We start from the raw sequence: 6,000 nt of genomic DNA, 5'->3' as shown, positions 1-6,000 counted from the left end.
AATGGTCACTCTGCGCCATTGTGAAGATAATAGGTTGTTGAGAAGATAGCGTGGAAGTTGGGAGACCACTTTTAGGCTATTGTAAGAGATGGTAATGACTTGAACCAGAAAATAAATGGAAACAGAAATAAATGAGAGACTCAAGATACATTCTGAAAGTTGCATCTGCTGAACTCAATGACCAATATGATAAGAAGGATAAGGGCAAAGAAGATCGCAAATTTATATTTTAAAAAAGCTTTGAAGGATGTACATAAAGCTACTGGCAGTCGGCTCCATTTTGGGTTTGGGTGAGAGTTTGGGTTTGGAGAAAGACTTTCACTCTTTATTCTATATAGTATGAATTAAAATGGTGATGGTGGCAGTAGGAGGAGTACTAGTGGTAGTTTAGAGTTATTAAATGATCTTTCACTATCACCTGCAGTTTACTGCATTGTTTAATAAGAATAAAATAAATAATACAAAAGTCATTGATTTGATTTCATAAGATAATTTTTATTGTATAAATGAAACATAACAAAATTCAAATTAAAAGGCAAAAAATAAACTAGAAGCAATATTACAATAGGTATAGCAATGGATTGAGATCATGTTTAGAGCCGAGTATGCTGGCTCAAGCATGTAATCTCAGCACTTTGGGAGCCCAAGGTGAGAGTATTGCCTGAGCCCAGGGGTTCAAGACTAGCCTGGGCAATTTGGTGAAACCTCGTCTCAAGAATAAATTAAAAAATTAGCTGGGCATGGTGGTGTGTGTCTGCAGTTCCAGCTACTTGGAAGGCTAAGGAGGAAGGATTACCTGAGCCCAGCAGGTCGAGGCTTTGGTGGCTGTGAGTGTGCCAGTGCCACTGCACTCCAGCCTGGACAACAGAATGGGACCCCAACTCAAAAAAATAAATAAGAGAGAGATCATGTTTATATAGAGTCCATACACATTATTAAGGTTTGTATAAGATTTCTCATACTAATTAGCAATTCACAATGGAAGAAATAGAAATATTTAATGGGCATGACAATCAAGAAAATGGGAATATGATCCCTTTTTTTCTTTCTGTCAGATTAGCAGAGATTAACTAAAGAAGAATCTACAGGGGATGGAGTAAGGTAGAGAGAACAATGAGACAGTGTATCTCAAGCAATAATGCTGTCAGTTAAATGGTTGTGGTCTGCCAGTTAGGCAGTATTTTATTATGTCATTATAATTTTTATATCCTTTGACCTAAACGTCCACCTCAAAGACTCTATTGTAAAGAAATGAGTACAGTCAAATGTGGTGGCTCCTTCCTATAATCCTAGAACCTTGGGAAGCCAAGGCAGGAATATCGCTTAAGCCCATGAGCTTGAGACCAGCCTAAAAAATATAGCAAGGCCTGGCCTTTACAACAACAACAAAAAAAATCAAAAAATTAGCCAGACATAGTGGTGTGTGCCTATAGTCCCAGCTATGTGGGAGACTGAGGTGGAAGGATCACTTGAGTCTAGCAGGTTGAGGCTGTGATGAGCTGTGATCACACCGCTGCACTCCATCTTGGACTGGATAAAACAATGAGACCCTGACTCAAAAAATAAAAATAAAAAAAGAAAAGAAATGAGTACAATTGTGAAGAGATTTTTATGCCCAAAGGCCTTCCTTGTAGTCGTTATTTATAATACAACACTGGAAACAATATGATGCAGGATAGTAGATGGTGAGGCCAATTATGACATATTCATGGCTCACATATAGTCATTTAAATTTCATGGAGAAATACTTAAGCTATAATTTTAAGGGAAACCATGTTTTTATGTCTGCTTGACCCATCACCCTATTACATACCTCCCCCCCATGCCAACTATACATAACTTTAGTCCTGCTAATAAAAAAAAACAGATTTTTTCCCCCAATTTGACCTCTCAGAGTAAATCATTGGCATGATCATTTATATGTCTACCTGATCTTACCTGTCACTCAGATCTCCAGCCACTCCATTTAAAATGGATGCCACTCACTCTCTTTAGGAAACCTGCAATAGAACTCTGGTGTATTAGATTGCTGAAATCAGTGACTCTGTATATATCTTAAGGATCACATTCCAGAAAAAATTAACTGTGGACTCGGAATTGTGAGATAAGCTGAAATCTATTAAAAATAAAAAGAGTGATGCTCTAATGGTGAATGCAGATAGAATAGAATAGCCTGCATGAAAGTTAACGAAAAGGAGAGCTGAAAATTCATACTTCTCATTGTATCTAGTACTTGGCCCTGTGTATTACAGGTACTCAAAATCCATTGCTAGTGACAACGTTTTAAGATAGTTTTGTCTTCCCAATAAAAGGAGCATCATTTGAAGACTAATCTGCTAACTTGCTTGTGTAGAAACTTGCAGAGTTGGAACAATGTTTACATTCAAAATGTACTTATTTTGTTCCTAAAACAACTAACCTTGAGATAAACACACTTTAAAAAGCATAGACTGAGTTACTTCCAGTGAATAGGACTGAGAAGATAATAGGAGATGGCCTTTCCTTCATTTATTCAAATACTTCACTTTTTCCTTCATAATTTTGTGTTATTTTTTACTTTTAAAAAACAAGTGATATGTATTTTAGTAAAAGTAAACACAAAAAAAGTTTACTAATATGTATTACCTAATCTTTCATTGGTTTTAACTTTAGAGATTTGAGATGAATATAGTGTGTATATAGTTTATCTATTATTCATATGAATATAGTGTGTATGTAGTTTTGGTTTATCTATCTGTTATTCATAAAAATAAGAAACAGCTACTCAAAGCAAACCTGAGATAAAAGTAATGGGGTTATTGGTGGTGCAGCAGTTACAATAGTATTAATGATAGCAGAAATAATATTAGCATTAATAGCTAACAGTAGGTGGGCTTAGTGGCTCAGCCTGTAATCCCGTGCCTTTGGGAGGCTGAGGTGAGTGGATTGCCTGAGCCCGCGGGTTCGAGACCCACCTGGGCAGCGAGACCTCATCTCTACAATAAATCAAAAAATCAGCCGCGCGTGGTAGCGCGCGCCTGTAGTTCCAGCTACTCGGAAGGCTGAGGCCAAAGGATCGCCGGAGCCCAGCAGGTCGAGGCTGCGGTGGCCGGGAGCGGCCACTGCACTCCAGTCTGGGCGATAGAGTGAGACTCCAACTCAAAAAAAAAAAAAAAAAAAAAAATAGCTAACAGTAGTAGTGCCTTACATTGGTTTGTTTGCCCCTTGTGGTTTTTCAGTGACCTTGTATTATTTCTTTTGTTCAATGACTTCTGTTCTGAAGTCATTGTTAAATCATTCCCATTGAACCAAAGATGAAGGTGAGGCTCAAAGTATTTGGCTAACAAATGTTACATGGCTAACAAATGGTAGAACCAATAAAAAAAAATTCTGTCATTTGATTCCTAGACTAGTTTCAATTCCACTATTTTTTCCAGGCACTTGCATATTCAATTATCCCAGCTGGATATACACACAAATTGGCTCTCCAAATATTTGGGCCAGCAGTACATTATAATTTTAAGGGTATTGTATTTCTCAAAATGAAAAATAAATATAATCCAAGAATAAGCCTAACAATAAGACTGATGACTATTGTATCTTCTGATTTTTATTTGTCTCATATCAGTGACCCTTTTCTAGGTAAAACTAGAAAGATATAAAAGTACAATTTAGTGTGTCTTTGAGACACATCATAATTTTGCAGTCATTCTGAGTAGGAAATGATCTACTATAGTGGCTAAAAATGAAAATTGTCTTGCAAGGTCATCTGGATTTCAAAAATTATTCTAATGAATCCTCAGCGTAATATAAACTTGATGTGAGTTATCACCTTATAGTAAATTGTACTAACAGATGTCATTCCTAAATACTATCATTTGATGACAGTTAATAAGCCTCATAAAAGTCCTGTTCTTGAGCAACTCACTTCCTGCCAAAGAAACTAAAATCTTCACTTTACAATATTTGCTGAGGCATACGTGTTGGGTGGCCATTTTAAAATTGTGAATTTTAGCATCCATGAAGTCTGCCAGTTTGTTATTTTCATGTTGCTGTGAATCACTTCTGAACTGTCATTTCCTCTTACTTTAATATTTATGAAGTTTTGCTAGAGTCTTATAGTCACTGGAATATTTAATATGTTGTTGTTCTCATAGTGGCCAAGCTCTTTTTTCCACGTTATGGAAATATGCACATGCAACTATCACTATCATGTCTGCCATCATGATTACCCAAGAGATATTTACCCTCTACATCCTCCAGCACACACTCTAGGTAAGACCTAATTCCTTCCTTGAAAAGGAGCCATCGCTCTTCCTTCATTGGATGCTCAAATGTTTTATTCTTCCTTGAACTATTTCACTAGAAGCTATATATTTATTTTATTTTTTACATCATTGGAATATATTTTCCATTTAGAGCCTCATCTCATGACAATAATAGGAAAAGATGAAACTGATGCTACTGCTAATTTTGAAATCTTAACACTGTATAGTGAGTATTTTCTGGAACTAAACATGTGTGCTGTACATTTAATTTGAGCAAAAAGATGAGAAAGTGAAGTATCAAGAAAGAATGCCATAAATAAGAATTCTTAGAGTCCAGAAATAATTTCCAGCATAAGTCTTGTCAGAAGGTAAAACATGAGATGAGAAAAACATTCTCCTCTTTAACATATTCCTATATAGTGCTCTCTGTTTTGGGTGCTACATTTTACGAGTCTAGCAATTTTTGGAGGGGGGGAATTCATTATGTACCAAGAATGCTTTTAAGCATTTTATATGAAATATCTCATATACATGTCAAAATAACTTTAAAAGTAGATATTATGTACATTTGTTAGATTAGAAGCAAGGCTTAGAATATTTGAAATAACATACCCAAGTCAAATAGCTAAAAATAAGCAAAAGCTGAAACTTAGACAAAGATTGTTCTCAAAAGACAATATTTAGTCAAGTTTGGGGAAAAGGTTATACTAGATCCTACTAGATTCAATAAATCTATATTCTATTAGAATCAATAAAAATTATTGTGTGGTATATTACCTAAATTATATTTTAGTTATTTCACTCTCCAAACATATCTTAAGCACCCGTTATGTATTAGGCACTATGTAAGTATTGCTCTTAAATTCTCCAACATTCTAAGCACAAAATGAAGGAAAAATAAAAACAGAAAGGAAATTATTTAGGATGAATTATAAGGCAGTGAAAGTCACAAATTATGGGACAAAATAAGAAAGAACTGGCTATACACACATATAGTAAGAATGATATAGGGCTTGTAACATGGTAAGTTACATATCAGTCAGAAACGAAATGGTGTTTGAAAATAACACAATGCTATAACATGTAGTAACTGCAAATAATGTTCTCTCCACATTTAGCTTTGGCTAAGCTTTTATGAGAACAAGTTGTTCCAGTGTGACCACATTATAAGCAAGATATGGGAAACTTGGGGAGGGTCCAGATTTCTATAAAGAAAATAGTTAAGCTGGGTTCGGTGGCTCAGCCTGTAATCCCGCGCCTTTGGGAGGCTGAGGTGAGTGGATTGCCTGAGCCCATGGGTTCGAGACCCGCCTGGGCAGCAAGACCTCATCTCTATAATAAATAAAAAAATCAGCCGGGCGTGTTAGCGCATGCCTGTAATTCCAGCTACTTGGAAGGCTGAGGCGGAAGGATCGCCGGAGCCCAGCAGGTCGAGGCTGTGGGTGACAGAGTGAGACTCCAACTCAAAAAAAAAAGAAAAGAAAATAGTTTAAAAGTAAGAGGAAAAGAAATTCATAAAGAAATATTTAAGTATTTGGAGTTATTTTGTCTGAAGAAAGCAAGAATGTGAGCAAAGGAAAGCTTTAATACCTATTTCAATATACAGAGAATTTTTCGGAAAATGGGAAATAGTTGTTTCTCTTTTCCACTAAAGAAAGAACAAGTGAAATGTATGTTTCCCAAAGAATGACACCATAAATGTGATAAAGAGGTCACTCTTTACCCTATATAAGAAGAGACATCTCAGCTCTTT

The sequence above is a fragment of the Carlito syrichta genome, unplaced genomic scaffold (genome assembly GCF_000164805.1).
Source record: "Carlito syrichta isolate Samal-C Ts95f unplaced genomic scaffold, Tarsius_syrichta-2.0.1 Scaffold303354, whole genome shotgun sequence".
In the NCBI taxonomy this organism is placed as follows: Eukaryota; Metazoa; Chordata; class Mammalia; order Primates; family Tarsiidae; genus Carlito; species Carlito syrichta.
Note: the sequence above shows the minus strand (reverse complement) of the source record.